The sequence below is a fragment of the Vigna umbellata genome, chromosome 2 (assembly GCF_029865625.1).
Source record: "Vigna umbellata cultivar VRB3 chromosome 2, Vumbellata_1.0, whole genome shotgun sequence".
Classification (NCBI taxonomy): domain Eukaryota; kingdom Viridiplantae; phylum Streptophyta; class Magnoliopsida; order Fabales; family Fabaceae; genus Vigna; species Vigna umbellata.
In genome coordinates, this window is record NC_142166.1 from 34,691,537 (window position 1) to 34,698,905 (window position 7,369).

Here is a 7,369-nt window from a genome sequence, read left to right on the forward strand (position 1 = left end):
TAATTTTCCAACACTCATATAGCCCCAAAAATATGCCAAATCCATCCAAAAATAGTTTATACCCATCACCCATTCATCAATCATCAAAACAAATTTGAAATAACACAATACTCAAGTGAATTTTCTAAAAACTCATCATCAATATTACTCATCAAAATACGCCTTTGGATTTATCATTTTCCACACATAAACTTTTTACAACATCAAAATCTTGATGGTTAACTCACCATATTTCTGTCTTACCAAAGATTTTCATACAATCCATAAATTCATCCATCCAAAATTCATTAACCAACCAAAACACACAATTTTCGTATTTGATAAAAAGTAAGTTGAAACTCCCTTATTTTCCATCCCTTTTTCACAATCCAATCCATCAAAAACTTCTTATATATGTATATCAACATGGTAGAACAAAAATCCACCATCAATCCAACATTTATTCATCAATTTTCACAACAAAGGTGTGTGGACATGATTATTAAATTTTTTTAATAGGAAACATGTATTCAGAACAAAGTCTACCTTCATATGCAAAAGTCACAACTAAGCTCAACACTTATTTGAACTATGGAACCAGTGTTGTACTGAACCTACATTTCTTGTTTTTAAAGTTCATTCTTTGACTTAGGATGTATGTTTTGTTCATGGTAGAGCATCCTTGGCGAAAATAAATGTGTGTTTTTCCTAAGTCAAACGAAACATAATAGAAAACCTAAGTCAAAATAACCCAACTATAACCACTAACCCAAAAATTCAAACTTTGCACCCAAAAACAACATAAACACAAAAGTGTTCAACAAAAGTTCAAACCAATATCAACCATACCACGAGAAACAACCATATAAATAAACAAACCCTAAATGCCCAAATTTTTTTAAACAACTTAAACCCACCGAACAAAAACAATGCATTACTGAAATGAACGACAAAAAGCTTCAAAAACAACCTTTAATGGCGGTTTTGGAGTAAGTACGCTCCAAACGGCGGAACGGTGGCGCATATGCAGTCTTGGTCAACGCCGACGACCCTTATGGGGAGATCAAAGCTTGTTGGTGGATAGGAAGGAGGACAGTTCTGTAGAAGGCTCTAGCACAAATGAGGTTCTCTTTTTTGAAATGAATCCAAATAAATCTCGCGTTTCAAAACCCCTGCAGCTTTCATTATTCAAGTCATTTTCAATTTTTTAAAACATTAAACACATGGACCATTTAGCTTATGACACGTGTCCGGTGTCAAAAGTTTGTCAAATTTGGGTGTCAAAGTATCATTAATGATACTTTGACACCAAATTTTGACAAACTTTTGACACTCGGACACGTGTCACGGTCCGATTGGTTCATCTGTAAAAGAATTTAAAAAGCGAAAATGGCGTGGAAATGCAAGGACTGCAGGAGATTCATTTCGTGGGCTTCATTTTGGGGGTTTCACAAAATAGAACTTCATTTGGGTTTGGCGAGAGAACCCTAAAGAGAACGTGCTTTCACCCACAATCGTCGCCTGAGCAGAAGCGATCATTCACGGAGTTTGCACCGTTCACCGGACCGCCGCTGTTCACCAGAGTCTTGTCTGCCGCCGTTCCGCCGTTTCGAAGCAGCAACAAACACCGAAACCACCATTGACGTGGTTTTTTAAGGTTCCCGCCCTTCCTTTGGCCAATCCTTTATTATTGTTCGGTGGGTTTGAATTGTTTTTTTTTAAATTTTTTACCATTTAGGGGTTGTTGTGTTTTATGGATCTTATTCTGAATTTTTTGAAGTTTATTTGGTGTATTGTAGATATTGTTGCAATGGAGGAAGTTGGTCAACAGAGTCAAGTTTGTCATAACAGGAAGAAGGTATGTGAGATTATATTATATTTGCATAAATTTAAGGTTTTTATGTATGTAAATAGAAATCATATTTTTCGATCATATTTTTGTGAAATTATTTTGGAATAATTTGGCTACATGACTCTATACGCTTACCTCAATTTTGATGATGGTTATAACAAGATACTTCTGCTGGAAAAACAGTTTGATGCCAAACAGAAATTGGAAATCGAAGGAAGCTAAAAGGGAAATTGCAAGTTATGAAGCATGTTGGAGATGAAGGTGATACAGCGGTTCGGAAAAAGATAAAAGAAATGAACGATGAATTGCAAGAAAAAATAGAGAATTTGGAATCTGTGGAGAGCATGAATCAAACTCTCATTATGAAGGAACGTCAATGTAATGATGAACTGCAGGAAGCTCGCAAAGAATTATTAAAAGTACGATCTCATTTACTTCATTTACTTTCTCTCTGATAAAAGTCTCTCTGCCTCCCCTTTAATCAACCTATATATGTAGATTTACTATATACACAACCGTTTTTTAGGAGTACATTAGTAAGCTATAACTTGGCTTGTGTTTTAGAAAAATACTAGTTATAACTTGCCGAAGTTGAAGCTCTCAAAATAAAATAAAATAACGAGGTAAACATTAGCAGATTGGAATCATGACTTTCTTAAATACACCTAAGATATAAGTTGCTAATGTATGTTCACTTATTTTTTTCAAAAAGAATATTTTAGCGTTGATATAGTTTAAGAAAACTATAGTTATTTCTTTGCTAAAATACCCCAAATAATAAGTAGATTTGTGTTAGCAAACTCCATGCCCGCCCCCAACATATTAATTCACACACACACATATACATATCTTTTACTGTGCAACCTTCGCCTTAGGATTATTTGAAGAAAATCATGGTTATAACTTGCTAACATACTTCTAGAAAACAAGTGGGTATATGTTAATAAATTTCAATTTATATCTTTCACTCAGGTGTGAGCTTTAACATTTTTCTTCTTTGATTGTTGAATATAACCACTTTAACTAGCAACTGTTGTTTCTGTGTCTTGTCTTGCTAAGTTGTGAACATTTCTCTGAGAATATTCCCTTCACCATTTGTTGGATATAAGAATTTTGATATTATGTTGTTGGATCTTGAGTAGATTGGGTATACTAAATGTATAGTTTGCTTCTAATATTTTAGGAGTTAGAGGATATGCTTAATGGTCCTTAAGGTAATATTGCGCTCAAGAGAATGGGAGAGCTAGATCGGAAGGTTTTTGAGACTAAATGCAACGAAAGATTTTCTCTTCAAGAAGCTGGGACCAAAGGTGTCGAGCTTTGCTCTTTGTGGCAGGAAAACGTGAAGAATTCTTCTTGGCATCCATTTAAAGTGATCACAAATGATGATAAAGCAGAGGTACGAACCACCCTGGCATGCTTTAATGAAGTTCAACCTCAATTGGTTATCTGATGTTACTCGTAAATTTCTGCTCATACATTGAAGAAATTTGCTTTACATGTTTTCTCGTCCAAAGAAAATGGTTTTAATTGTTAGTAATTTGTTCATTATTGTACCAATGGGTCGGACGATCATAATGCCACGGAGGTTGTCAATATGGTCGGACGACCCTAGAATTATCTCGCTCTGACCAGACGGTCAAGAGCGAACGATCGGAAAAATTTTGTAGTTATCTATGCGAATATTAAGGTAAGCAATGATTAAAGCCACTGGGCCGAAATTGGGCCATGATTAACGTCTCACTAATCTCAAGCCTATGGCGAAAACTATAAATACAGGTCAAAGGTAAGAGGTAGGTGGTTCGCATTTACTGTACATTTATTACTATCATATTGAATTATCGAACGGTACACATACAGACTTTGGCATCGGAGAACCTTTAACAGGTACACCTTCGGACGGAAGAGCGAGACCGAGGACCTTAGAGCGAGACCGGACAGATAAAAATAGCAAATTGTTAAGATGTTTGGTGACTCGACCTAACTACCGAAACATTTTGGCGCCCACCGTAGGACCGAGTTACTTGTCAAACCCAATGGTGACCACAAGAAATATGAGCGTTGACGACCCGGTAGAGATGATCAGGAAGTTGCAGCAACAAATGGAGAAGATGCACCAGCGCCACGGTAGGAAGCTGGGCGAGTTCTACAAGGTGTTACGAATGAGGAGCATTGGTGTTTTAAAGTTAATAATTATGATGATGGTACAAAGTGAAGAATATGAAGACTCTTGTTGCATCAAGTTTTAAAACATATATGCATAATGATCGGCGAAGAAAAAGAACAAGAGTAAGATTCAGACCGAACGACAGATAAGTAGATGAAGACCAAACGGTCGCTATCAATGAACGACCGAACAAAGATGAAGACCGAACGACTACAATCAGATGAAGGCCAAACACAACTAAAGGCAGAACATTGTTCATGGCCGAACGCAACTAACAAGACCGAGCAGTAAGCACCGAATGGTAGACTTCATGACCAAGACCAAGCAGTCAGGACACGAGCATTATTGACCAAGAACATAGGACCGAGTGGTAAAGTTATGACCAAGACAGAGCAGTGTAGGGCCTGACCGAGAGCACGTAAGACATGTCGAGATCAAACAGTTCAGACCAAGCAATGAAAGACAGTAAAGAATAAAGCCGAATGCTGAAAAGCTGTAAGAAACCTAGACGAACGGCAAAAGGTGACAATGACTTGAGCTATACGCATTTGAAGCCCGAACACAAGTTGTAACACAAACCGAACGACAGAAGTCCATGAGGGTTCCAAACCGAAGGCTGGAAAGCTGTGAAGAACCAAGCCGAATAATAATGGTTCAAAATATTGTTATCTATGATGTAATTTTGACACTAAATGCACCCTTTCTCACTTAGAAACTTGCTTTAACTCATGTTTTTGCTTTAGTGAATAAGAGAGTTGAGGTTATACTTGATGATTTTATCACTAAATTTCCTTGATTTTGTAGGCTATTGGAATGATTTGAAAGAAGAATTAAAGTACCAAATAGTTAAAATGCAGAAAAGTCAACCAGAGTGCAGAATATCAACCAGAATGCATAAAAGTAAACCAGAGTGCAGAAAAGTCAACTAGAGTACATAATTTAGTGCTGTTTCGCGCCTAGGCGCCCTTTCAGGGGCGCTAAGTGCCAGATTGAGTGTCGTTTTGCGTCAGTTTCGTGGGCTTGGACCTATTTTCTATTATTTTTATGTTCTATTTAAGGACTTGGACGTGCTAGGGATTGTATCTTTTGATGGCTTGAGGATAGAAACACACTTTTCACCTCTTAAGGGTAGATTTGGGGATGTGACAACTCTCCTATTCTCTTTCTAGGGTTTTTCTATCTCTTTTATTCTTTCACTATTCATCTAGTTTCTTCATGATGATGGGGAACTAAACCTTATTCGTTGTTGGGGAAAGATGTAACCTCTTAAACTCTAATGTATTTGAATTGATTCTTATTATTGAGATATGCTTCTTTCATTAATTGTTAGGGATATTCTTCTTCATGTATGACATAAATCTTATGATTTGTCTAAGTATCAGGAGATTTCGTACTCCTAGGGTTGGACGATTTGGGGATGTGATAGATCTCCTCTTCTCTCCCTAGGATTGTTATCGAGAGATATCTTACAAATCATGACCTAGGTAATTCTCCCAAAAGCAGTATTGTCTAGACATAGGGATATGAGGGTTGGTTGCCTTTACGCTTTTGTGCGTTTATAATGCAGAATTAATTCCTAGGGAGACAAGACATTGTAAACTAGTAATTAAGGATAGACTTTATTCGCCGAGACATTTGGTGTAAAGTAAATTAGAAAGTGGTATTAACAATAATGAAAGAAGAAGAATTTTTATATGCATGAGAGTGATTAGGTGAAATCTAAACCCAACAACATATTCATCTCATATTTTCAATATCATTCATTCATCCTTGTGTTTAGCCTAATTTGATCAAATTAAATTCATGTTTATTTTTATTGCATTTGCATTGAGTAATCACATAACTGTTTAGTGCCATGAGTCCTTTGGGATACGATACTTGGTCTTACCATTTTATATTACTTGATACGATTCAGAACACTTGCTGGAGTCTTAACATCGAACGACAGAGGATGATAAGGGGTTGAACCGAACGACATGAGGATGTGTCGAATTAAGCCGAACGACAGAAGGAGATAAGGGTTTAAACCGAACAGCAGCAAGCTGTGACGAATCAAACGAGGAGCAGAATATGAGGAATTCGAGCCGATCGGTTGAAGAGTTAAAAAATCCTAACTATTCCAAGTTTCGCATATAATCGATTATCACTTACAATAATCGATTATCACTGGCAATTGTAATGCGTCTTTTCATTTCCAGACCAGTAGGTTATAAATCTCTTTGCCAAACACTTTAGAAGACAACTTTGCGAATTTGAGAATACAGTGAAATCTGAGGAAGTTCTCAAGTGCTAGTCCCTATTCTTGTCAAGTCTTGTGAATAGGAGAAGCTCGCGCTTTGTATGTCAAAGGTCGAAGCTGTTCTCTTCAAGTTGGCAGAGTTGTTGCTTCCGGTTCGTTTGTCGAAGAAAGCTCTTTTAGTTCGTTTGTCGAAGGAAGGTTTTTGCTGCACTCTTCTGGTTCGTTTGTCGAAGGAAGGTGTTTTTGTTATTTTTATTTTCTATTCACTTTCATTGTAACTGTGAAACTATTTTAGTGAAAAGGTTAATCACTATTCATAATGATTAACGACTGAACGTAGAATCTTTTGATTCCAACCACGATAAAAATCTATTGTGTGATTTTTCTACTTCTTACACTGTTTATATTTTCTGCTCATCAACTGTTCGATAAAACGTTTATGAGAAAATTAAAGGAACCATTTTTAAATTGACCGAACAAGCTCTTCGCTTTTAAACAATTAGTATCGTACTCTGTTTTAAATATTTTCGCTACGCAAAATCGGTACCGGTTGTTCCAACGGTTGGTATCAAAGCTTGCTTTGATATTCTTTCAAATTTTTCGAAAGATGGTCGGTCATCAAAATCAAGTATATGCCGAAGGTGCTTCAATCAACAGACCACCACTTTTTACTGGTGATAATTATGCCTTCTGGAAAGTCAGAATGGAAATTTTTATGGGGTCTGTTGACAGAGGCATCTGGGAAGCTGTACTAAATGGTCCTTATATTCCAAAAAGTACTGTTGATGGTGTACAAGTAGAAAAACCATATTTTAATTGGATTGCTGAGGAAAATAGAAGAGCCCAATTTGACATCAAGGCTCGTAATATTATTTCATTTGTTGTTGTACTTGACAAGTTCTATAGGATTTCTATTTGTAAGACAACACAGGAAATGTGGGAAATCCTTAGAGTCACACATGAGGGCACTGGTGATGTGAAACGTGCAAGGAAGAACACGCTCATCAAGGAGTATGGGATGTTCAGAATGCAGCCTGGAGAATCAATTTCTGATGTTCAGAAGCGCTTCACTCACATAGTGAGTCATCTAACCAGTTTGGGTAAGTCCTTTGGTCTTGATGAATTAAATGTA

General features: G+C 36.7%; 1 long non-coding RNA gene across 3 annotated transcripts; it reads left to right on the forward strand.

Annotated features, from left to right (window-relative positions):
• The first annotated feature begins 1,464 nt into the window (after positions 1–1,464).
• LOC148203862 (uncharacterized) lies at positions 1,465–5,327 on the forward strand. 3 transcript variants are annotated; one of them, XR_015784276.1, is made up of 5 exons: positions 1,465–1,676; positions 1,779–1,837; positions 2,015–2,250; positions 3,015–3,230; positions 3,692–5,327. It is a non-coding gene; the product is annotated as an uncharacterized LOC148203862 (long non-coding RNA). The 3 variants fall into 3 exon arrangements; XR_015784275.1 differs by having other exon boundaries at positions 3,015–5,327; XR_015784277.1 differs by having other exon boundaries at positions 1,465–1,636; positions 3,015–5,327.
• Positions 5,328–7,369: the final 2,042 nt, after the last annotated feature.